This window comes from Pseudophryne corroboree, chromosome 11 (genome assembly GCF_028390025.1).
Source record: "Pseudophryne corroboree isolate aPseCor3 chromosome 11, aPseCor3.hap2, whole genome shotgun sequence".
NCBI classification, from domain to species: Eukaryota; Metazoa; Chordata; class Amphibia; order Anura; family Myobatrachidae; genus Pseudophryne; species Pseudophryne corroboree.
The window spans coordinates 249,600,514-249,625,012 of NC_086454.1; the positions used below are offsets into that span (position 1 = coordinate 249,600,514).

General features: G+C 40.4%; 23 non-coding genes across 23 annotated transcripts; all 23 read right to left on the reverse strand.

Moving 5' to 3' along the window:
• Window positions 1-699: 699 nt before the first annotated feature.
• Window positions 700-771, reverse strand: TRNAD-GUC (transfer RNA aspartic acid (anticodon GUC)). Its single transcript has one exon. It is a non-coding gene; the product is annotated as a tRNA-Asp (tRNA).
• A 745-nt stretch (window positions 772-1,516) lies between these two features.
• Window positions 1,517-1,588, reverse strand: TRNAD-GUC (transfer RNA aspartic acid (anticodon GUC)). The gene has a single exon. It is a non-coding gene; the product is annotated as a tRNA-Asp (tRNA).
• A 745-nt stretch (window positions 1,589-2,333) lies between these two features.
• Window positions 2,334-2,405, reverse strand: TRNAD-GUC (transfer RNA aspartic acid (anticodon GUC)). Its single transcript has one exon. It is a non-coding gene; the product is annotated as a tRNA-Asp (tRNA).
• A 745-nt stretch (window positions 2,406-3,150) lies between these two features.
• Window positions 3,151-3,222, reverse strand: TRNAD-GUC (transfer RNA aspartic acid (anticodon GUC)). The gene has a single exon. It is a non-coding gene; the product is annotated as a tRNA-Asp (tRNA).
• A 745-nt stretch (window positions 3,223-3,967) lies between these two features.
• TRNAD-GUC (transfer RNA aspartic acid (anticodon GUC)) lies at window positions 3,968-4,039 on the reverse strand. The gene has a single exon. It is a non-coding gene; the product is annotated as a tRNA-Asp (tRNA).
• A 745-nt stretch (window positions 4,040-4,784) lies between these two features.
• On the reverse strand, window positions 4,785-4,856 carry TRNAD-GUC (transfer RNA aspartic acid (anticodon GUC)). Its single transcript has one exon. It is a non-coding gene; the product is annotated as a tRNA-Asp (tRNA).
• Window positions 4,857-7,236: 2,380 nt separating this feature from the next.
• TRNAD-GUC (transfer RNA aspartic acid (anticodon GUC)) lies at window positions 7,237-7,308 on the reverse strand. The gene has a single exon. It is a non-coding gene; the product is annotated as a tRNA-Asp (tRNA).
• Window positions 7,309-8,053: 745 nt separating this feature from the next.
• Window positions 8,054-8,125, reverse strand: TRNAD-GUC (transfer RNA aspartic acid (anticodon GUC)). Its single transcript has one exon. It is a non-coding gene; the product is annotated as a tRNA-Asp (tRNA).
• Window positions 8,126-8,870: 745 nt separating this feature from the next.
• On the reverse strand, window positions 8,871-8,942 carry TRNAD-GUC (transfer RNA aspartic acid (anticodon GUC)). The gene has a single exon. It is a non-coding gene; the product is annotated as a tRNA-Asp (tRNA).
• Window positions 8,943-9,687: 745 nt separating this feature from the next.
• On the reverse strand, window positions 9,688-9,759 carry TRNAD-GUC (transfer RNA aspartic acid (anticodon GUC)). The gene has a single exon. It is a non-coding gene; the product is annotated as a tRNA-Asp (tRNA).
• Window positions 9,760-10,504: 745 nt separating this feature from the next.
• Window positions 10,505-10,576, reverse strand: TRNAD-GUC (transfer RNA aspartic acid (anticodon GUC)). The gene has a single exon. It is a non-coding gene; the product is annotated as a tRNA-Asp (tRNA).
• A 1,561-nt stretch (window positions 10,577-12,137) lies between these two features.
• Window positions 12,138-12,209, reverse strand: TRNAD-GUC (transfer RNA aspartic acid (anticodon GUC)). Its single transcript has one exon. It is a non-coding gene; the product is annotated as a tRNA-Asp (tRNA).
• A 745-nt stretch (window positions 12,210-12,954) lies between these two features.
• On the reverse strand, window positions 12,955-13,026 carry TRNAD-GUC (transfer RNA aspartic acid (anticodon GUC)). The gene has a single exon. It is a non-coding gene; the product is annotated as a tRNA-Asp (tRNA).
• Window positions 13,027-14,587: 1,561 nt separating this feature from the next.
• On the reverse strand, window positions 14,588-14,659 carry TRNAD-GUC (transfer RNA aspartic acid (anticodon GUC)). The gene has a single exon. It is a non-coding gene; the product is annotated as a tRNA-Asp (tRNA).
• Window positions 14,660-15,404: 745 nt separating this feature from the next.
• TRNAD-GUC (transfer RNA aspartic acid (anticodon GUC)) lies at window positions 15,405-15,476 on the reverse strand. Its single transcript has one exon. It is a non-coding gene; the product is annotated as a tRNA-Asp (tRNA).
• Window positions 15,477-16,221: 745 nt separating this feature from the next.
• Window positions 16,222-16,293, reverse strand: TRNAD-GUC (transfer RNA aspartic acid (anticodon GUC)). The gene has a single exon. It is a non-coding gene; the product is annotated as a tRNA-Asp (tRNA).
• A 1,561-nt stretch (window positions 16,294-17,854) lies between these two features.
• On the reverse strand, window positions 17,855-17,926 carry TRNAD-GUC (transfer RNA aspartic acid (anticodon GUC)). The gene has a single exon. It is a non-coding gene; the product is annotated as a tRNA-Asp (tRNA).
• A 745-nt stretch (window positions 17,927-18,671) lies between these two features.
• On the reverse strand, window positions 18,672-18,743 carry TRNAD-GUC (transfer RNA aspartic acid (anticodon GUC)). The gene has a single exon. It is a non-coding gene; the product is annotated as a tRNA-Asp (tRNA).
• Window positions 18,744-20,304: 1,561 nt separating this feature from the next.
• Window positions 20,305-20,376, reverse strand: TRNAD-GUC (transfer RNA aspartic acid (anticodon GUC)). The gene has a single exon. It is a non-coding gene; the product is annotated as a tRNA-Asp (tRNA).
• Window positions 20,377-21,121: 745 nt separating this feature from the next.
• On the reverse strand, window positions 21,122-21,193 carry TRNAD-GUC (transfer RNA aspartic acid (anticodon GUC)). Its single transcript has one exon. It is a non-coding gene; the product is annotated as a tRNA-Asp (tRNA).
• A 745-nt stretch (window positions 21,194-21,938) lies between these two features.
• TRNAD-GUC (transfer RNA aspartic acid (anticodon GUC)) lies at window positions 21,939-22,010 on the reverse strand. The gene has a single exon. It is a non-coding gene; the product is annotated as a tRNA-Asp (tRNA).
• Window positions 22,011-22,755: 745 nt separating this feature from the next.
• On the reverse strand, window positions 22,756-22,827 carry TRNAD-GUC (transfer RNA aspartic acid (anticodon GUC)). The gene has a single exon. It is a non-coding gene; the product is annotated as a tRNA-Asp (tRNA).
• A 1,560-nt stretch (window positions 22,828-24,387) lies between these two features.
• Window positions 24,388-24,459, reverse strand: TRNAD-GUC (transfer RNA aspartic acid (anticodon GUC)). Its single transcript has one exon. It is a non-coding gene; the product is annotated as a tRNA-Asp (tRNA).
• Between the last annotated feature and the right edge of the window lie 40 nt (window positions 24,460-24,499).

Below are 24,499 nucleotides of genomic sequence, written 5' to 3' on the forward strand. Positions count from 1 at the left end.
AAAAACATGTCAGGGTGAGGTCTCGAGATGCGTCTGTGTCATTGGCCACAGAGATTATGTGCTACATGTTATCAAGCTAACATAAAACCCTAAATAAGAAGCAGATAAAAAGATTTATTTTTGTCTCAGCTGAAACAAAGACTACAGTACAACTTTGCAAAAAAGATAGTTATTTCAATTAAAAACCTTTTTCTGTTATCCTCTACTGGTCGGTAATGGCCAGGAAGCTTACATGATATCGGTCTATCTATCTCACTTACTATACAGTTACTCCCTTTGAAAGTAGGGGATGCAAGTCCATTTTAGCCTACAATCCATAGGAAAAGACACTTCTCTCTCAGTCTATACTCTGTAGGCATACAATAGTATCAGCTTTGCTTCATTGATGTGATGTCATAATCAGGTTTAGCTCACAAGAGACTTGTCCACTACATAGCTGTCTCCTGTGTTACAGCGTGAGCCAATTTTAAGAGGATGATATGCAAATATTGTAATGCACAAAAACAGTACATGCCATGCTAGATAAAAGCAAGGGGTGACACCCAAACTAAAAACGAGGCTATGCAATTGGTGTTTCTGGTTCTTTCTTATGCTCTCAAAATCAAGTGGTATATTTTTCACGCTACAATTGGATTCGGACTTTGATTCTCCATAACCTTGAGCAACGAATCTCTGAACCTGATAAAAACTTGCAATGTTCTCCCCGTCGGGGAATCGAACCCCGGTCTCCCGCGTGACAGGCGGGGATACTCACCACTATACTAACGAGGACTAACTTGGTGAATCTGCAGGCAAAATTGGAGCTGAAAATACACCCAAAAACATGTCAGGGTGAGGTCTCGAGATGCGTCTGTGTCATTGGCCACAGAGATTATGTGCTACATGTTATCAAGCTAACATAAAACCCTAAATAAGAAGCAGATAAAAAGATTTATTTTTGTCTCAGCTGAAACAAAGACTACAATACCACTTTGCAAAAAAGATAGTCATTTCAATTAAAAACCTTTTTCTGTTATCCTCTACTGGTCGGTAATGGCCAGGAAGCTTACATGATATCGGTCTACCTATCTCACTTACTATACAGTTACTCCCTTTGAAAGTAGGGGATGCAAGTCCATTTTAGCCTGCAATTCATAGGAAAAGACACTTCTCTCTCAGTCTATACTCTGTAGGCATACAATAGTTTCAGCTTTGCTACATTGATGTGATGTCATAATCAGGTTTAGCTCACAAGAGACTTGTCCACTACATAGCTGTCTCCTGTGTTACAGCATGAGCCAATTGTAAGAGGATGATATGCAAATATTGTAATGCACAAAAACAGTACATGCCATGCTAGATAAAAGCAAGGGGTGATACCCAAACTAAAAACGAGGCTATGCAATTGGTGTTTCTGGTTCTTTCTTATGCTCTCAAAATCAAGTGGTATATTTTTCACGCTACAATTGGATTCGGACTTTGATTCTCCATAACCTTGAGCAACGAATCTCTGAACCTGATAAAAACTTGCAATGTTCTCCCCGTCGGGGAATCGAACCCCGGTCTCCCGCGTGACAGGCGGGGATACTCACCACTATACTAACGAGGACTAACTTGGTGAATCTGCAGGCAAAATTGGAGCTGAAAATACACCCAAAAACATGTCAGGGTGAGGTCTCGAGATGCGTCTGTGTCATTGGCCACAGAGATTATGTGCTACATGTTATCAAGCTAACATAAAACCCTAAATAAGAAGCAGATAAAAAGATTTATTTTTGTCTCAGCTGAAACAAAGACTACAATACCACTTTGCAAAAAAGATAGTCATTTCAATTAAAAACCTTTTTCTGTTATCCTCTTCTGGTCGGTAATGGCCAGGAAGCTTACATGATATCGGTCTATCTATCTCACTTACTATACAGTTACTCCCTTTGAAAGTAGGGGATGCAAGTCCATTTTAGCCTGCAATCCATAGGAAAAGACACTTCTCTCTCAGTCTATACTCTGTAGGCATACAATAGTTTCAGCTTTGCTTCATTGATGTGATGTCATAATCAGGTTTAGCTCACAAGAGACTTGTCCACTACATAGCTGTCTCCTGTGTTACAGCGTGAGCCAATTTTAAGAGGATGATAGGCAAATATTGTAATGCACAAAAACAGTACATGCCATGCTAGATAAAAGCAAGGGGTGACACCCAAACTAAAAACGAGGCTATGCAATTGGTGTTTCTGGTTCTTTCTTATGCTCTCAAAATCAAGTGGTATATTTTTCACGCTACAATTGGATTCGGACTTTGATTCTCCATAACCTTGAGCAACGAATCTCTGAACCTGATAAAAACTTGCAATGTTCTCCCCGTCGGGGAAACGAACCCCGGTCTCCCGCGTGACAGGCGGGGATACTCACCACTATACTAACGAGGACTAACTTGGTGAATCTGCAGGCAAAATTGGAGCTGAAAATACACCCAAAAACATGTCAGGGTGAGGTCTCGAGATGCGTCTGTGTCATTGGCCACAGAGATTATGTGCTACATGTTATCAAGCTAACATAAAACCCTAAATAAGAAGCAGATAAAAAGATTTATTTTTGTCTCAGCTGAAACAAAGACTACAATACCACTTTGCAAAAAAGATAGTCATTTCAATTAAAAACCTTTTTCTGTTATCCTCTACTGGTCGGTAATGGCCAGGAAGCTTACATGATATCGGTCTACCTATCTCACTTACTATACAGTTACTCCCTTTGAAAGTAGGGGATGCAAGTCCATTTTAGCCTGCAATTCATAGGAAAAGACACTTCTCTCTCAGTCTATACTCTGTAGGCATACAATAGTTTCAGCTTTGCTACATTGATGTGATGTCATAATCAGGTTTAGCTCACAAGAGACTTGTCCACTACATAGCTGTCTCCTGTGTTACAGCATGAGCCAATTGTAAGAGGATGATATGCAAATATTGTAATGCACAAAAACAGTACATGCCATGCTAGATAAAAGCAAGGGGTGACACCCAAACTAAAAACGAGGCTATGCAATTGGTGTTTCTGGTTCTTTCTTATGCTCTCAAAATCAAGTGGTATATTTTTCACGCTACAATTGGATTCGGACTTTGATTCTCCATAACCTTGAGCAACGAATCTCTGAACCTGATAAAAACTTGCAATGTTCTCCCCGTCGGGGAATCGAACCCCGGTCTCCCGCGTGACAGGCGGGGATACTCACCACTATACTAACGAGGACTAACTTGGTGAATCTGCAGGCAAAATTGGAGCTGAAAATACACCCAAAAACATGTCAGGGTGAGGTCTCGAGATGCGTCTGTGTCATTGGCCACAGAGATTATGTGCTACATGTTATCAAGCTAACATAAAACCCTAAATAAGAAGCAGATAAAAAGATTTATTTTTGTCTCAGCTGAAACAAAGACTACAATACCACTTTGCAAAAAAGATAGTCATTTCAATTAAAAACCTTTTTCTGTTATCCTCTACTGGTCGGTAATGGCCAGGAAGCTTACATGATATCGGTCTATCTATCTCACTTACTATACAGTTACTCCCTTTGAAAGTAGGGGATGCAAGTCCATTTTAGCCTGCAATCCATAGGAAAAGACACTACTCTCTCAGTCTATACTCTGTAGGCATACAATAGTTTCAGCTTTGCTTCATTGATGTGATGTCATAATCAGGTTTAGCTCACAAGAGACTTGTCCACTACATAGCTGTCTCCTGTGTTACAGCGTGAGCCAATTTTAAGAGGATGATATGCAAATATTGTAATGCACAAAAACAGTACATGCCATGCTAGATAAAAGCAAGGGGTGACACCCAAACTAAAAACGAGGCTATGCAATTGGTGTTTCTGGTTCTTTCTTATGCTCTCAAAATCAAGTGGTATATTTTTCACGCTACAATTGGATTCGGACTTTGATTCTCCATAACCTTGAGCAACGAATCTCTGAACCTGATAAAAACTTGCAATGTTCTCCCCGTCGGGGAATCGAACCCCGGTCTCCCGCGTGACAGGCGGGGATACTCACCACTATACTAACGAGGACTAACTTGGTGAATCTGCAGGCAAAATTGGAGCTGAAAATACACCCAAAAACATGTCAGGGTGAGGTCTCGAGATGCGTCTGTGTCATTGGCCACAGAGATTATGTGCTACATGTTATCAAGCTAACATAAAACCCTAAATAAGAAGCAGATAAAAAGATTTATTTTTGTCTCAGCTGAAACAAAGACTACAATACCACTTTGCAAAAAAGATAGTCATTTCAATTAAAAACCTTTTTCTGTTATCCTCTACTGGTCGGTAATGGCCAGGAAGCTTACATGATATCGGTCTACCTATCTCACTTACTATACAGTTACTCCCTTTGAAAGTAGGGGATGCAAGTCCATTTTAGCCTGCAATTCATAGGAAAAGACACTTCTCTCTCAGTCTATACTCTGTAGGCATACAATAGTTTCAGCTTTGCTACATTGATGTGATGTCATAATCAGGTTTAGCTCACAAGAGACTTGTCCACTACATAGCTGTCTCCTGTGTTACAGCATGAGCCAATTGTAAGAGGATGATATGCAAATATTGTAATGCACAAAAACAGTACATGCCATGCTAGATAAAAGCAAGGGGTGATACCCAAACTAAAAACGAGGCTATGCAATTGGTGTTTCTGGTTCTTTCTTATGCTCTCAAAATCAAGTGGTATATTTTTCACGCTACAATTGGATTCGGACTTTGATTCTCCATAACCTTGAGCAACGAATCTCTGAACCTGATAAAAACTTGCAATGTTCTCCCCGTCGGGGAATCGAACCCCGGTCTCCCGCGTGACAGGCGGGGATACTCACCACTATACTAACGAGGACTATCTTGGTGCATCTCCAGGGAAAATTGGAGCTGAAAATACATCCAAAAACATGTCAGGGTGAGGTCTCGAGATGCGTCTGTGTCATTGGCCACAGAGATTATGTGCTACATGTTATCAAGCTAACATAAAACCCTAAATAAGAAGCAGATAAAAAGATTTATTTTTGTCTCAGCTGAAACAAAGACTACAATACCACTTTGCAAAAAAGATAGTAATTTCAATTAAAAACCTTTTTCTGTTATCCTCTACTGGTCGGTCGTGGCCAGGAAGCTTACATGATATCGGTCTATCTATCTCACTTACTATACAGTTACTCCCTTTGAAAGTAGGGGATGCAAGTCCATTTTAGCCTGCAATTCATAGGAAAAGACACTTCTCTCTCAGTCTATACTCTGTAGGCATACAATAGTTTCAGCTTTGCTACATTGATGTGATGTCATAATCAGGTTTAGCTCACAAGAGACTTGTCCACTACATAGCTGTCTCCTGTGTTACAGCATGAGCCAATTGTAAGAGGATGATATGCAAATATTGTAATGCACAAAAACAGTACATGCCATGCTAGATAAAAGCAAGGGGTGATACCCAAACTAAAAACGAGGCTATGCAATTAGTGTTTCTGGTTCTTTCTTATGCTCTCAAAATCAAGTGGTATATTTTTCACGCTACAATTGGATTCGGACTTTGATTCTCCATAACCTTGAGCAACGAATCTCTGAACCTGATAAAAACTTGCAATGTTCTCCCCGTCGGGGAATCGAACCCCGGTCTCCCACGTGACAGGCGGGGGGATACTCACCACTATACTAATGAGGACTAACTTGGTGAATCTGCAGGCAAAATTGGAGCTGAAAATACACCCAAAAACATGTCAGGGTGAGGTCTCGAGATGCGTCTGTGTCATTGGCCACAGAGATTATGTGCTACATGTTATCAAGCTAACATAAAACCCTAAATAAGAAGCAGATAAAAAGATTTATTTTTGTCTCAGCTGAAACAAAGACTACAATACAACTTTGCAAAAAAGATAGTCATTTCAATTAAAAACCTTTTTCTGTTATCCTCTACTGGTCGGTCATGGCAAGGAAGCTTACATGATATTGGTCTATCTATCTCACTTACTATACAGTTACTCCCTTTGAAAGTAGGGGATGCAAGTCCATTTTAGCCTGCAATCCATAGGAAAAGACACTTCTCTCTCAGTCTATACTCTGTAGGCATACAATAGTTTCAGCTTTGCTTCATTGATGTGATGTCATAATCAGGTTTAGCTCACAAGAGACTTGTCCACTACATAGCTGTCTCCTGTGTTACAGCGTGAGCCAATTTTAAGAGGATGATATGCAAATATTGTAATGCACAAAAACAGTACATGCCATGCTAGATAAAAGCAAGGGGTGACACCCAAACTAAAAACGAGGCTATGCAATTGGTGTTTCTGGTTCTTTCTTATGCTCTCAAAATCAAGTGGTATATTTTTCACGCTACAATTGGATTCGGACTTTGATTCTCCATAACCTTGAGCAACGAATCTCTGAACCTGATAAAAACTTGCAATGTTCTCCCCGTCGGGGAATCGAACCCGGTCTCCCGCGTGACAGGCGGGGATACTCACCACTATACTAACGAGGACTAACTTGGTGAATCTGCAGGCAAAATTGGAGCTGAAAATACACCCAAAAACATGTCAGGGTGAGGTCTCGAGATGCGTCTGTGTCATTGGCCACAGAGATTATGTGCTACATGTTATCAAGCTAACATAAAACCCTAAATAAGAAGCAGATAAAAAGATTTATTTTTGTCTCAGCTGAAACAAAGACTACAATACCACTTTGCAAAAAAGATAGTCATTTCAATTAAAAACCTTTTTCTGTTATCCTCTACTGGTCGGTAATGGCCAGGAAGCTTACATGATATCGGTCTATCTATCTCACTTACTATACAGTTACTCCCTTTGAAAGTAGGGGATGCAAGTCCATTTTAGCCTGCAATCCATAGGAAAAGACACTTCTCTCTCAGTCTATACTCTGTAGGCATACAATAGTTTCAGCTTTGCTTCATTGATGTGATGTCATAATCAGGTTTAGCTCACAAGAGACTTGTCCACTACATAGCTGTCTCCTGTGTTACAGCGTGAGCCAATTTTAAGAGGATGATATGCAAATATTGTAATGCACAAAAACAGTACATGCCATGCTAGATAAAAGCAAGGGGTGACACCCAAACTAAAAACGAGGCTATGCAATTGGTGTTTCTGGTTCTTTCTTATGCTCTCAAAATCAAGTGGTATATTTTTCACGCTACAATTGGATTCGGACTTTGATTCTCCATAACCTTGAGCAACGAATCTCTGAACCTGATAAAAACTTGCAATGTTCTCCCCGTCGGGGAATCGAACCCCGGTCTCCCGCGTGACAGGCGGGGATACTCACCACTATACTAACGAGGACTATCTTGGTGCATCTTCAGGCAAAATTGGAGCTGAAAATACATCCAAAAACATGTCAGGGTGAGGTCTCGAGATGCGTCTGTGTCATTGGCCACAGAGATTATGTGCTACATGTTATCAAGCTAACATAAAACCCTAAATAAGAAGCAGATAAAAAGATTTATTTTTGTCTCAGCTGAAACAAAGACTACAATACAACTTTGCAAAAAAGATAGTCATTTCAATTAAAAACCTTTTTCTGTTATCCTCTACTGGTCGGTCATGGCCAGGAAGCTTACATGATATTGGTCTATCTATCTCACTTACTATACAGTTACTCCCTTTGAAAGTAGGGGATGCAAGTCCATTTTAGCCTGCAATCCATAGGAAAAGACACTTCTCTCTCAGTCTATACTCTGTAGGCATACAATAGTTTCAGCTTTGCTTCATTGATGTGATGTCATAATCAGGTTTAGCTCACAAGAGACTTGTCCACTACATAGCTGTCTCCTGTGTTACAGCGTGAGCCAATTTTAAGAGGATGATATGCAAATATTGTAATGCACAAAAACAGTACATGCCATGCTAGATAAAAGCAAGGGGTGACACCCAAACTAAAAACGAGGCTATGCAATTGGTGTTTCTGGTTCTTTCTTATGCTCTCAAAATCAAGTGGTATATTTTTCACGCTACAATTGGATTCGGACTTTGATTCTCCATAACCTTGAGCAACGAATCTCTGAACCTGATAAAAACTTGCAATGTTCTCCCCGTCGGGGAATCGAACCCCGGTCTCCCGCGTGACAGGCGGGGATACTCACCACTATACTAACGAGGACTAACTTGGTGAATCTGCAGGCAAAATTGGAGCTGAAAATACACCCAAAAACATGTCAGGGTGAGGTCTCGAGATGCGTCTGTGTCATTGGCCACAGAGATTATGTGCTACATGTTAACAAGCTAACATAAAACCCTAAATAAGAAGCAGATAAAAAGATTTATTTTTGTCTCAGCTGAAACAAAGACTACAATACCACTTTGCAAAAAAGATAGTCATTTCAATTAAAAACCTTTTTCTGTTATCCTCTACTGGTCGGTAATGGCCAGGAAGCTTACATGATATCGGTCTATCTATCTCACTTACTATACAGTTACTCCCTTTGAAAGTAGGGGATGCAAGTCCATTTTAGCCTGCAATTCATAGGAAAAGACACTTCTCTCTCAGTCTATACTCTGTAGGCATACAATAGTTTCAGCTTTGCTTCATTGATGTGATGTCATAATCAGGTTTAGCTCACAAGAGACTTGTCCACTACATAGCTGTCTCCTGTGTTACAGCGTGAGCCAATTTTAAGAGGATGATATGCAAATATTGTAATGCACAAAAACAGTACATGCCATGCTAGATAAAAGCAAGGGGTGACACCCAAACTAAAAACGAGGCTATGCAATTGGTGTTTCTGGTTCTTTCTTATGCTCTCAAAATCAAGTGGTATATTTTTCACGCTACAATTGGATTCGGACTTTGATTCTCCATAACCTTGAGCAACGAATCTCTGAACCTGATAAAAACTTGCAATGTTCTCCCCATCGGGGAATCGAACCCCGGTCTCCCGCGTGACAGGCGGGGATACTCACCACTATACTAACGAGGACTAACTTGGTGAGTCTGCAGGCAAAATTGGAGCTGAAAATACACCCAAAAACATGTCAGGGTGAGGTCTCGAGATGCGTCTGTGTCATTGGCCACAGAGATTATGTGCTACATGTTATCAAGCTAACATAAAACCCTAAATAAGAAGCAGATAAAAAGATTTATTTTTGTCTCAGCTGAAACAAAGACTACAATACCACTTTGCAAAAAAGATAGTCATTTCAATTAAAAACCTTTTTCTGTTATCCTCTACTGGTCGGTAATGGCCAGGAAGCTTACATGATATCGGTCTACCTATCTCACTTACTATACAGTTACTCCATTTGAAAGTAGGGGATGCAAGTCCATTTTAGCCTGCAATTCATAGGAAAAGACACTTCTCTCTCAGTCTATACTCTGTAGGCATACAATAGTTTCAGCTTTGCTACATTGATGTGATGTCATAATCAGGTTTAGCTCACAAGAGACTTGTCCACTACATAGCTGTCTCCTGTGTTACAGCATGAGCCAATTGTAAGAGGATGATATGCAAATATTGTAATGCACAAAAACAGTACATGCCATGCTAGATAAAAGCAAGGGGTGATACCCAAACTAAAAACGAGGCTATGCAATTGGTGTTTCTGGTTCTTTCTTATGCTCTCAAAATCAAGTGGTATATTTTTCACGCTACAATTGGATTCGGACTTTGATTCTCCATAACCTTGAGCAACGAATCTCTGAACCTGATAAAAACTTGCAATGTTCTCCCCGTCGGGGAATCGAACCCCGGTCTCCCGCGTGACAGGCGGGGATACTCACCACTATACTAACGAGGACTATCTTGGTGCATGTCCAGGCAAAATTGGAGCTGAAAATACATCCAAAAACATGTCAGGGTGAGGTCTCGAGATGCGTCTGTGTCATTGGCCACAGAGATTATGTGCTACATGTTATCAAGCTAACATAAAACCCTAAATAAGAAGCAGATAAAAAGATTTATTTTTGTCTCAGCTGAAACAAAGACTACAATACCACTTTGCAAAAAAGATAGTAATTTCAATTAAAAACCTTTTTCTGTTATCCTCTACTGGTCGGTCGTGGCCAGGAAGCTTACATGATATCGGTCTATCTATCTCACTTACTATACAGTTACTCCCTTTGAAAGTAGGGGATGCAAGTCCATTTTAGCCTGCAATTCATAGGAAAAGACACTTCTCTCTCAGTCTATACTCTGTAGGCATACAATAGTTTCAGCTTTGCTACATTGATGTGATGTCATAATCAGGTTTAGCTCACAAGAGACTTGTCCACTACATAGCTGTCTCCTGTGTTACAGCATGAGCCAATTGTAAGAGGATGATATGCAAATATTGTAATGCACAAAAACAGTACATGCCATGCTAGATAAAAGCAAGGGGTGATACCCAAACTAAAAACGAGGCTATGCAATTGGTGTTTCTGGTTCTTTCTTATGCTCTCAAAATCAAGTGGTATATTTTTCACGCTACAATTGGATTCGGACTTTGATTCTCCATAACCTTGAGCAACGAATCTCTGAACCTGATAAAAACTTGCAATGTTCTCCCCGTCGGGGAATCGAACCCCGGTCTCCCGCGTGACAGGCGGGGATACTCACCACTATACTAACGAGGACTAACTTGGTGAATCTGCAGGCAAAATTGGAGCTGAAAATACACCCAAAAACATGTCAGGGTGAGGTCTCGAGATGCGTCTGTGTCATTGGCCACAGAGATTATGTGCTACATGTTATCAAGCTAACATAAAACCCTAAATAAGAAGCAGATAAAAAGATTTATTTTTGTCTCAGCTGAAACAAAGACTACAATACAACTTTGCAAAAAAGATAGTCATTTCAATTAAAAACCTTTTTCTGTTATCCTCTACTGGTCGGTCATGGCCAGGAAGCTTACATGATATTGGTCTATCTATCTCACTTACTATACAGTTACTCCCTTTGAAAGTAGGGGATGCAAGTCCATTTTAGCCTGCAATCCATAGGAAAAGACACTTCTCTCTCAGTCTATACTCTGTAGGCATACAATAGTTTCTGCTTTGCTTCATTGATGTGATGTCATAATCAGGTTTAGCTCACAAGAGACTTGTCCACTACATAGCTGTCTCCTGTGTTACAGCGTGAGCCAATTTTAAGAGGATGATATGCAAATATTGTAATGCACAAAAACAGTACATGCCATGCTAGATAAAAGCAAGGGGTGACACCCAAACTAAAAACGAGGCTATGCAATTGGTGTTTCTGGTTCTTTCTTATGCTCTCAAAATCAAGTGGTATATTTTTCACGCTACAATTGGATTCGGACTTTGATTCTCCATAACCTTGAGCAACGAATCTCTGAACCTGATAAAAACTTGCAATGTTCTCCCCGTCGGGGAATCGAACCCGGTCTCCCGCGTGACAGGCGGGGATACTCACCACTATACTAACGAGGACTAACTTGGTGAATCTGCAGGCAAAATTGGAGCTGAAAATACACCCAAAAACATGTCAGGGTGAGGTCTCGAGATGCGTCTGTGTCATTGGCCACAGAGATTATGTGCTACATGTTATCAAGCTAACATAAAACCCTAAATAAGAAGCAGATAAAAAGATTTATTTTTGTCTCAGCTGAAACAAAGACTACAATACCACTTTGCAAAAAAGATAGTCATTTCAATTAAAAACCTTTTTCTGTTATCCTCTACTGGTCGGTAATGGCCAGGAAGCTTACATGATATCGGTCTATCTATCTCACTTACTATACAGTTACTCCCTTTGAAAGTAGGGGATGCAAGTCCATTTTAGCCTGCAATCCATAGGAAAAGACACTTCTCTCTCAGTCTATACTCTGTAGGCATACAATAGTTTCAGCTTTGCTTCATTGATGTGATGTCATAATCAGGTTTAGCTCACAAGAGACTTGTCCACTACATAGCTGTCTCCTGTGTTACAGCGTGAGCCAATTTTAAGAGGATGATATGCAAATATTGTAATGCACAAAAACAGTACATGCCATGCTAGATAAAAGCAAGGGGTGACACCCAAACTAAAAACGAGGCTATGCAATAGGTGTTTCTGGTTCTTTCTTATGCTCTCAAAATCAAGTGGTATATTTTTCACGCTACAATTGGATTCGGACTTTGATTCTCCATAACCTTGAGCAACGAATCTCTGAACCTGATAAAAACTTGCAATGTTCTCCCCGTCGGGGAATCGAACCCCGGTCTCCCGCGTGACAGGCGGGGATACTCACCACTATACTAACGAGGACTAACTTGGTGAATCTGCAGGCAAAATTGGAGCTGAAAATACACCCAAAAACATGTCAGGGTGAGGTCTCGAGATGCGTCTGTGTCATTGGCCACAGAGATTATGTGCTACATGTTATCAAGCTAACATAAAACCCTAAATAAGAAGCAGATAAAAAGATTTATTTTTGTCTCAGCTGAAACAAAGACTACAATACCACTTTGCAAAAAAGATAGTCATATCAATTAAAAACCTTTTTCTGTTATCCTCTACTGGTCGGTAATGGCCAGGAAGCTTACATGATATCGGTCTACCTATCTCACTTACTATACAGTTACTCCATTTGAAAGTAGGGGATGCAAGTCCATTTTAGCCTGCAATTCATAGGAAAAGACACTTCTCTCTCAGTCTATACTCTGTAGGCATACAATAGTTTCAGCTTTGCTACATTGATGTGATGTCATAATCAGGTTTAGCTCACAAGAGACTTGTCCACTACATAGCTGTCTCCTGTGTTACAGCATGAGCCAATTGTAAGAGGATGATATGCAAATATTGTAATGCACAAAAACAGTACATGCCATGCTAGATAAAAGCAAGGGGTGATACCCAAACTAAAAACGAGGCTATGCAATTGGTGTTTCTGGTTCTTTCTTATGCTCTCAAAATCAAGTGGTATATTTTTCACGCTACAATTGGATTCGGACTTTGATTCTCCATAACCTTGAGCAACGAATCTCTGAACCTGATAAAAACTTGCAATGTTCTCCCCGTCGGGGAATCGAACCCCGGTCTCCCGCGTGACAGGCGGGGATACTCACCACTATACTAACGAGGACTAACTTGGTGAATCTGCAGGCAAAATTGGAGCTGAAAATACACCCAAAAACATGTCAGGGTGAGGTCTCGAGATGCGTCTGTGTCATTGGCCACAGAGATTATGTGCTACATGTTATCAAGCTAACATAAAACCCTAAATAAGAAGCAGATAAAAAGATTTATTTTTGTCTCAGCTGAAACAAAGACTACAATACAACTTTGCAAAAAAGATAGTCATTTCAATTAAAAACCTTTTTCTGTTATCCTCTACTGGTCGGTCATGGCCAGGAAGCTTACATGATATTGGTCTATCTATCTCACTTACTATACAGTTACTCCCTTTGAAAGTAGGGGATGCAAGTCCATTTTAGCCTGCAATCCATAGGAAAAGACACTTCTCTCTCAGTCTATACTCTGTAGGCATACAATAGTTTCAGCTTTGCTTCATTGATGTGATGTCATAATCAGGTTTAGCTCACAAGAGACTTGTCCACTACATAGCTGTCTCCTGTGTTACAGCGTGAGCCAATTTTAAGAGGATGATATGCAAATATTGTAATGCACAAAAACAGTACATGCCATGCTAGATAAAAGCAAGGGGTGACACCCAAACTAAAAACGAGGCTATGCAATTGGTGTTTCTGGTTCTTTCTTATGCTCTCAAAATCAAGTGGTATATTTTTCACGCTACAATTGGATTCGGACTTTGATTCTCCATAACCTTGAGCAACGAATCTCTGAACCTGATAAAAACTTGCAATGTTCTCCCCGTCGGGGAATCGAACCCGGTCTCCCGCGTGACAGGCGGGGATACTCACCACTATACTAACGAGGACTAACTTGGTGAATCTGCAGGAAAAATTGGAGCTGAAAATACACCCAAAAACATGTCAGGGTGAGGTCTCGAGATGCGTCTGTGTCATTGGCCACAGAGATTATGTGCTACATGTTATCAAGCTAACATAAAACCCTAAATAAGAAGCAGATAAAAAGATTTATTTTTGTCTCAGCTGAAACAAAGACTACAATACCACTTTGCAAAAAAGATAGTCATTTCAATTAAAAACCTTTTTCTGTTATCCTCTACTGGTCGGTAATGGCCAGGAAGCTTACATGATATCGGTCTATCTATCTCACTTACTATACAGTTACTCCCTTTGAAAGTAGGGGATGCAAGTCCATTTTAGCCTGCAATCCATAGGAAAAGACACTTCTCTCTCAGTCTATACTCTGTAGGCATACAATAGTTTCAGCTTTGCTTCATTGATGTGATGTCATAATCAGGTTTAGCTCACAAGAGACTTGTCCACTACATAGCTGTCTCCTGTGTTACAGCGTGAGCCAATTTTAAGAGGATGATATGCAAATATTGTAATGCACAAAAACAGTACATGCCATGCTAGATAAAAGCAAGGGGTGACACCCAAACTAAAAACGAGGCTATGCAATTGGTGTTTCTGGTTCTTTCTTATGCTCTCAAAATCAAGTGGTATATTTTTCACGCTACAATTGGATTCGGACTTTGATTCTCCATAACCTTGAGCAACGAATCTCTGAACCTGATAAAAACTTGCAATGTTCTCCCCGTCGGGGAATCGAACCCCGGTCTCCCGCGTGACAGGCGGGGATACTCACCACTATACTAACGAGGACTAACTTGGTGAGTCTGCAGGCAAAATTGGAGCTGAAAATACACCCAAAAACATGTCAGGGTGAGGTCTCGAGATGCGTCTGTGTCATTGGCCACAGAGATTATGTGCTACATGTTATCAAGCTAACATAAAACCCTAAATAAGAAGCAGATAAAAAGATTTATTTTTGTCTCAGCTGAAACAAAGACTACAATACCACTTTGCAAAAAAGATAGTCATTTCAATTAAAAACCTTTTTCTGTTATCCTCTACTGGTCGGTAATGGCCAGGAAGCTTACATGATATCGGTCTACCTATCTCACTTACTATACAGTTACTCCATTTGAAAGTAGGGGATGCAAGTCCATTTTAGCCTGCAATTCATAGGAAAAGACACTTCTCTCTCAGTCTATACTCTGTAGGCATACAATAGTTTCAGCTTTGCTACATTGATGTGATGTCATAATCAGGTTTAGCTCACAAGAGACTTGTCCACTACATAGCTGTCTCCTGTGTTACAGCATGAGCCAATTGTAAGAGGATGATATGCAAATATTGTAATGCACAAAAACAGTACATGCCATGCTAGATAAAAGCAAGGGGTGATACCCAAACTAAAAACGAGGCTATGCAATTGGTGTTTCTGGTTCTTTCTTATGCTCTCAAAATCAAGTGGTATATTTTTCACGCTACAATTGGATTCGGACTTTGATTCTCCATAACCTTGAGCAACGAATCTCTGAACCTGATAAAAACTTGCAATGTTCTCCCCGTCGGGGAATCGAACCCCGGTCTCCCGCGTGACAGGCGGGGATACTCACCACTATACTAACGAGGACTATCTTGGTGCATGTCCAGGCAAAATTGGAGCTGAAAATACATCCAAAAACATGTCAGGGTGAGGTCTCGAGATGCGTCTGTGTCATTGGCCACAGAGATTATGTGCTACATGTTATCAAGCTAACATAAAACCCTAAATAAGAAGCAGATAAAAAGATTTATTTTTGTCTCAGCTGAAACAAAGACTACAATACCACTTTGCAAAAAAGATAGTAATTTCAATTAAAAACCTTTTTCTGTTATCCTCTACTGGTCGGTCGTGGCCAGGAAGCTTACATGATATCGGTCTATCTATCTCACTTACTATACAGTTACTCCCTTTGAAAGTAGGGGATGCAAGTCCATTTTAGCCTGCAATTCATAGGAAAAGACACTTCTCTCTCAGTCTATACTCTGTAGGCATACAATAGTTTCAGCTTTGCTACATTGATGTGATGTCATAATCAGGTTTAGCTCACAAGAGACTTGTCCACTACATAGCTGTCTCCTGTGTTACAGCATGAGCCAATTGTAAGAGGATGATATGCAAATATTGTAATGCACAAAAACAGTACATGCCATGCTAGATAAAAGCAAGGGGTGATACCCAAACTAAAAACGAGGCTATGCAATTGGTGTTTCTGGTTCTTTCTTATGCTCTCAAAATCAAGTGGTATATTTTTCACGCTACAATTGGATTCGGACTTTGATTCTCCATAACCTTGAGCAACGAATCTCTGAACCTGATAAAAACTTGCAATGTTCTCCCCGTCGGGGAATCGAACCCCGGTCTCCCGCGTGACAGGCGGGGATACTCACCACTATACTAACGAGGACTAACTTGGTGAATCTGCAGGCAAAATTGGAGCTGAAAATACACCCAAAAACATGTCAGGGTGAGGTCTCGAGATGCGTCTGTGTCATTGGCCACAGAGATTATGTGCTACATGTTATCAAGCTAACATAAAACCCTAAATAAGAAGCAGATAAAAAGATTTATTTTTGTCTCAGCTGAAACAAAGACTACAATACAACTTTGCAAAAAAGATAGTCATTTCAATTAAAAACCTTTTTCTGTTATCCTCTACTGGTCGGTCATGGCCAGGAAGCTTACATGATATTGGTCTATCTATCTCACTTACTATACAGTTACTCCCTTTGAAAGTAGGGGATGCAAGTCCATTTTAGCCTGCAATCCATAGGAAAAGACACTTCTCTCTCAGTCTATACTCTGTAGGCATACAATAGTTTCTGCTTTGCTTCATTGATGTGATGTCATAATCAGGTTTAGCTCACAAGAGACTTGTCCACTACATAGCTGTCTCCTGTGTTACAGCGTGAGCCAATTTTAAGAGGATGATATGCAAATATTGTAATGCACAAAAACAGTACATGCCATGCTAGATAAAAGCAAGGGGTGACACCCAAACTAAAAACGAGGCTATGCAATTGGTGTTTCTGGTTCTTTCTTATGCTCTCAAAATCAAGTGGTATATTTTTCACGCTACAATTGGATTCGGACTTTGATTCTCCATAACCTTGAGCAACGAATCTCTGAACCTGATAAAAACTTGCAATGTTCTCCCCGTCGGGGAATCGAACCCGGTCTCCCGCGTGACAGGCGGGGATACTCACCACTATACTAACGAGGACTAACTTGGTGAATCTGCAGGCAAAATTGGAGCTGAAAATACACCCAAAAACATGTCAGGGTGAGGTCTCGAGATGCGTCTGTGTCATTGGCCACAGAGATTATGTGCTACATGTTATCAAGCTAACATAAAACCCTAAATAAGAAGCAGATAAAAAGATTTATTTTTGTCTCAGCTGAAACAAAGACTACAATACCACTTTGCAAAAAAGATAGTCATTTCAATTAAAAACCTTTTTCTGTTATCCTCTACTGGTCGGTAATGGCCAGGAAGCTTACATGATATCGGTCTATCTATCTCACTTACTATACAGTTACTCCCTTTGAAAGTAGGGGATGCAAGTCCATTTTAGCCTGCAATCCATAGGAAAAGACACTTCTCTCTCAGTCTATACTCTGTAGGCATACAATAGTTTCAGCTTTGCTTCATTGATGTGATGTCATAATCAGGTTTAGCTCACAAGAGACTTGTCCACTACATAGCTGTCTCCTGTGTTACAGCGTGAGCCAATTTTAAGAGGATGATATGCAAATATTGTAATGCACAAAAACAGTACATGCCATGCTAGATAAAAGCAAGGGGTGACACCCAAACTAAAAACGAGGCTATGCAATAGGTGTTTCTGGTTCTTTCTTATGCTCTCAAAATCAAGTGGTATATTTTTCACGCTACAATTGGATTCGGACTTTGATTCTCCATAACCTTGAGCAACGAATCTCTGAACCTGATAAAAACTTGCAATGTTCTCCCCGTCGGGGAATCGAACCCCGGTCTCCCGCGTGACAGGCGGGGATACTCACCACTATACTAACGAGGACTAACTTGGTGAATCTGCAGGCAAAATTGGAGCTGAAAATACACCCAAAAACATGTCAGGGTGAGGTCTCGAGATGCGTCTGTGTCATTGGCCACAGAGATTATGTGCTACATGTTATCAAGCTAACATAAAACCCTAAATAAGAAGCAGATAAAAAGATTTATTTTTGTCTCAGCTGAAACAAAGACTACAATACCACTTTGCAAAAAAGATAGTAATTTCAATTAAAAACCTTTTTCTGTTATCCTCTACTGGTCGGTCGTGGCCAGGAAGCTTACATGATATCGGTCTATCTATCTCACTTACTATACAGTTACTCCCTTTGAAAGTAGGGGATGCAAGTCCATTTTAGCCTGCAATTCATAGGAAAAGACACTTCTCTCTCAGTCTATACTCTGTAGGCATACAATAGTTTCAGCTTTGCTACATTGATGTGATGTCATAATCAGGTTTAGCTCACAAGAGACTTGTCCACTACATAGCTGTCTCCTGTGTTACAGCATGAGCCAATTGTAAGAGGATGATATGCAAATATTGTAATGCACAAAAACAGTACATGCCATGCTAGATAAAAGCAAGGGGTGATACCCAAACTAAAAATGAGGCTATGCAATTGGTGTTTCTGGTTCTTTCTTATGCTCTCAAAATCAAGTGGTATATTTTTCACGCTACAATTGCATTCGGACTTTGATTCTCCATAACCTTGAGCAACGAATCTCTGAACCTGATAAAAACTTGCAATGTTCTCCCCGTCGGGGAATCGAACCCCGGTCTCCCGCGTGACAGGCGGGGATACTCACCACTATACTAACGAGGACTAACTTGGTGAATCTGCAGGCAAAATTGGAGCTGAAAATACACCCAAAAACATGTCAAGGTGAGGTCTCGAGATGCGTCTGTGTCTTTGGCCACAGAGATTATGTGCTACATGTTATCAAGCTAACATAAAACCCTAAATAAGAAGCAGATAAAAAGATTTATTTTTGTCTCAGCTGAAACAAAGACTACAATACAACTTTGCAAAAAAGATAGTCATTTCAATTAAAAACCTTTTTCTGTTATCCTCTACTGGTCGGTCATGGCCAGGAAGCTTACATGATATTGGTCTATCTATCTCACTTACTATACAGTTACTCCCTTTGAAAGTAGGGGATGCAAGTCCATTTTAGCCTGCAATCCATAGGAAAAGACACTTCTCTCTCAGTCTATACTCTGTAGGCATACAATAGTTTCAGCTTTGCTTCATTGATGTGATGTCATAATCAGGTTTAGCTCACAAGAGACTTGTCCACTACATAGCTGTCTCCTGTGTTACAGCGTGAGCCAATTTTAAGAGGATGATATGCAAATATTGTAATGCACAAAAACAGTACATGCCATGCTAGATAAAAGCAAGGGGTGACACCCAAACTAAAAACGAGGCTATGCAATTGGTGTTTCTGGTTCTTTCTTATGCTCTCAAAATCAAGTGGTATATTTTTCACGCTACAATTGGATTCGGACTTTGATTCTCCATAACCTTGAGCAACGAATCTCTGAACCTGATAAAAACTTGCAATGTTCTCCCCGTCGGGGAATCGAACCCGGTCTCCCGCGTGACAGGCGGGGATACTCACCACTATACTAACGAGGACTAACTTGGTGAATCTGCAGGCAAAATTGGAGCTGAAAATACACCCAAAAACATGTCAGGGTGAGGTCTCGAGATGCGCCTGTGTCATTGGCCACAGAGATTATGTGCTACATGTTATCAAGCTAACATAAAACCCTAAATAAGAAGCAGATAAAAAGATTTATTTTTGTCTCAGCTGAAACAAAGACTACAATACCACTTTGCAAAAAAGATAGTCATTTCAATTAAAAACCTTTTTCTGTTATCCTCTACTGGTCGGTAATGGCCAGGAAGCTTACATGATATCGGTCTATCTATCTCACTTACTATACAGTTACTCCCTTTGAAAGTAGGGGATGCAAGTCCATTTTAGCCTGCAATCCATAGGAAAAGACACTTCTCTCTCAGTCTATACTCTGTAGGCATACAATAGTTTCAGCTTTGCTTCATTGATGTGATGTCATAATCAGGTTTAGCTCACAAGAGACTTGTCCACTACATAGCTGTCTCCTGTGTTACAGCGTGAGCCAATTTTAAGAGGATGATATGCAAATATTGTAATGCACAAAAACAGTACATGCCATGCTAGATAAAAGCAAGGGGTGACACCCAAACTAAAAACGAGGCTATGCAATTGGTGTTTCTGGTTCTTTCTTATGCTCTCAAAATCAAGTGGTATATTTTTCACGCTACAATTGGATTCGGACTTTGATTCTCCATAACCTTGAGCAACGAATCTCTGAACCTGATAAAAACTTGCAATGTTCTCCCCGTCGGGGAATCGAACCCCGGTCTCCCGCGTGACAGGCGGGGATACTCACCACTATACTAACGAGGACTAACTTGGTGAATCTGCAGGCAAAATTGGAGCTGAAAATACACCCAAAAACATGTCAGGGTGAGGTCTCGAGATGCGTCTGTGTCATTGGCCACAGAGATTATGTGCTACATGTTATCAAGCTAACATAAAACCCTAAATAAGAAGCAGATAAAAAGATTTATTTTTGTCTCAGCTGAAACAAAGACTACAATACCACTTTGCAAAAAAGATAGTCATTTCAATTAAAAACCTTTTTCTGTTATCCTCTACTGGTCGGTAATGGCCAGGAAGCTTACATGATATCGGTCTACCTATCTCACTTACTATACAGTTACTCCCTTTGAAAGTAGGGGATGCAAGTCCATTTTAGCCTGCAATTCATAGGAAAAGACACTTCTCTCTCAGTCTATACTCTGTAGGCATACAATAGTTTCAGCTTTGCTACATTGATGTGATGTCATAATCAGGTTTAGCTCACAAGAGACTTGTCCACTACATAGCTGTCTCCTGTGTTACAGCGTGAGCCAATTTTAAGAGGATGATATGCAAATATTGTAATGCACAAAAACAGTACATGCCATGCTAGATAAAAGCAAGGGGTGACACCCAAACTAAAAACGAGGCTATGCAATTGGTGTTTCTGGTTCTTTCTTATGCTCTCAAAATCAAGTGGTATATTTTTCACGCTACAATTGGATTCGGACTTTGATTCTCCATAACCTTGAGCAACGAATCTCTGAACCTGATTAAAACTTGCAATGTTCTCCACGTCGGGGAATCGAACCCCGGTCTCCCGCGTGACAGGCGGGGATACTCACCACTATACTAACGAGGACTAACTTGGTGAATCTGCAGGCAAAATTGGAGCTGAAAATACACCCAAAAACATGTCAGGGTGAGGTCTCGAGATGCGTCTGTGTCATTGGCCACAGAGATTATGTGCTACATGTTATCAAGCTAACATAAAACCCTAAATAAGAAGCAGATAAAAAGATTTATTTTTGTCTCAGCTGAAACAAAGACTACAATACCACTTTGCAAAAAAGATAGTCATTTCAATTAAAAACCTTTTTCTGTTATCCTCTACTGGTCGGTAATGGCCAGGAAGCTTACATGATATCGGTCTACCTATCTCACTTACTATACAGTTACTCCCTTTGAAAGTAGGGGATACAAGTCCATTTTAGCCTGCAATTCATAGGAAAAGACACTTCTCTCTCAGTCTATACTCTGTAGGCATACAATAGTTTCAGCTTTGCTACATTGATGTGATGTCATAATCAGGTTTAGCTCACAAGAGGCTTGTCCACTACATAGCTGTCTCCTGTGTTACAGCATGAGCCAATTGTAAGAGGATGATATGCAAATATTGTAATGCACAAAAACAGTACATGCCATGCTAGATAAAAGCAAGGGGTGATACCCAAACTAAAAACGAGGCTATGCAATTGGTGTTTCTGGTTCTTTCTTATGCTCTCAAAATCAAGTGGTATATTTTTCACGCTACAATTGGATTCGGACTTTGATTCTCCATAACCTTGAGCAACGAATCTCTGAACCTGATAAAAACTTGCAATGTTCTCCCCGTCGGGGAATCGAACCCCAGTCTCCCGCGTGACAGGCGGGGATACTCACCACTATACTAACGAGGACTAACTTGGTGAATCTGCAGGCAAAATTGGAGCTGAAAATACACCCAAAAACATGTCAAGGTGAGGTCTCGAGATGCGTCTGTGTCATTGGCCACAGAGATTATGTGCTACATGTTATCAAGCTAACATAAAACCCTAAATAAGAAGCAGATAAAAAGATTTATTTTTGTCTCAGCTGAAACAAAGACTACAATACCACTTTGCAAAAAAAATAGTAATTTCAATTAAAAACCTTTTTCTGTTATCCTCTACTGGTCGGTCGTGGCCAGGAAGCTTACATGATATCGGTCTATCTATCTCACTTACTATACAGTTACTCCCTTTGAAAGTAGGGGATGCAAGTCCATTTTAGCCTGCAATTCATAGGAAAAGACACTTCTCTTTCAGTCTATACTCTGTAGGCATACAATAGTTTCAGCTTTGCTACATTGATGTGATGTCATAATCAGGTTTAGCTCACAAGAGACTTGTCCACTACATAGCTGTCTCCTGTGTTACAGCATGAGCCAATTGTAAGAGGATGATATGCAAATATTGTAATGCACAAAAACAGTACATGCCATGCTAGATAAAAGCAAGGGGTGATACCCAAACTAAAAACGAGGCTATGCAATTGGTGTTTCTGGTTCTTTCTTATGCTCTCAAAATCAAGTGGTATATTTTTCACGCTACAATTGGATTCGGACTTTGATTCTCCATAACCTTGAGCAACGAATCTCTGAACCTGATAAAAACTTGCAATGTTCTCCCCGTCGGGGAATCGAACCCCGGTCTCCCGCGTGACAGGCGGGGATACTCACCACTATACTAACGAGGACTAACTTGGTGAATCTGCAGGCAAAATTGGAGCTGAAAATACACCCAAAAACATGTCAGGGTGAGGTCTCGAGATGCGTCTGTGTCATTGGCCACAGAGATTATGTGCTACATGTTATCAAGCTAACATAAAACCCTAAATAAGAAGCAGATAAAAAGATTTATTTTTGTCTCAGCTGAAACAAAGACTACAATACAACTTTGCAAAAAAGATAGTCATTTCAATTAAAAACCTTTTTCTGTTATCCTCTACTGGTCGGTCATGGCCAGGAAGCTTACATGATATTGGTCTATCTATCTCACTTACTATACAGTTACTCCCTTTGAAAGTAGGGGATGCAAGTCCATTTTAGCCTGCAATCCATAGGAAAAGACACTTCTCTCTCAGTCTATACTCTGTAGGCATACAATAGTTTCAGCTTTGCTTCATTGATGTGATGTCATAATCAGGTTTAGCTCACAAGAGACTTGTCCACTACATAGCTGTCTCCTGTGTTACAGCGTGAGCCAATTTTAAGAGGATGATATGCAAATATTGTAATGCACAAAAACAGTACATGCCATGCTAGATAAAAGCAAGGGGTGACACCCAAACTAAAAACGAGGCTATGCAATTGGTGTTTCTGGTTCTTTCTTATGCTCTCAAAATCAAGTGGTATATTTTTCACGCTCAATTGGATTCGGACTTTGATTCTCCATAACCTTGAGCAACGAATCTCTGAACCTGATAAAAACTTGCAATGTTCTCCCCGTCGGGGAATCGAACCCGGTCTCCCGCGTGACAGGCGGGGATACTCACCACTATACTAACGAGGACTAACTTGGTGAATCTGCAGGCAAAATTGGAGCTGAAAATACACCCAAAAACATGTCAGGGTGAGGTCTCGAGATGCGTCTGTGTCATTGGCCACAGAGATTATGTGCTACATGTTATCAAGCTAACATAAAACCCTAAATAAGAAGCAGATAAAAAGATTTATTTTTGTCTCAGCTGAAACAAAGACTACAATACCACTTTGCAAAAAAGATAGTCATTTCAATTAAAAACCTTTTTCTGTTATCCTCTACTGGTCGGTAATGGCCAGGAAGCTTACATGATATCGGTCTACCTATCTCACTTACTATACAGTTACTCCCTTTGAAAGTAGGGGATGCAAGTCCATTTTAGCCTGCAATTCATAGGAAAAGACACTTCTCTCTCAGTCTATACTCTGTAGGCATACAATAGTTTCAGCTTTGCTACATTGATGTGATGTCATAATCAGGTTTAGCTCACAAGAGACTTGTCCACTACATAGCTGTCTCCTGTGTTACAGCATGAGCCAATTGTAAGAGGATGATATGCAAATATTGTAATGCACAAAAACAGTACATGCCATGCTAGATAAAAGCAAGGGGTGATACCCAAACTAAAAACGAGGCTATGCAATTGGTGTTTCTGGTTCTTTCTTATGCTCTCAAAATCAAGTGGTATATTTTTCACGCTACAATTGGATTCGGACTTTGATTCTCCATAACCTTGAGCAACGAATCTCTGAACCTGATAAAAACTTGCAATGTTCTCCCCGTCGGGGAATCGAACCCCGGTCTCCCGCGTGACAGGCGGGGATACTCACCACTATACTAACGAGGACTAACTTGGTGAATCTGCAGGCAAAATTGGAGCTGAAAAT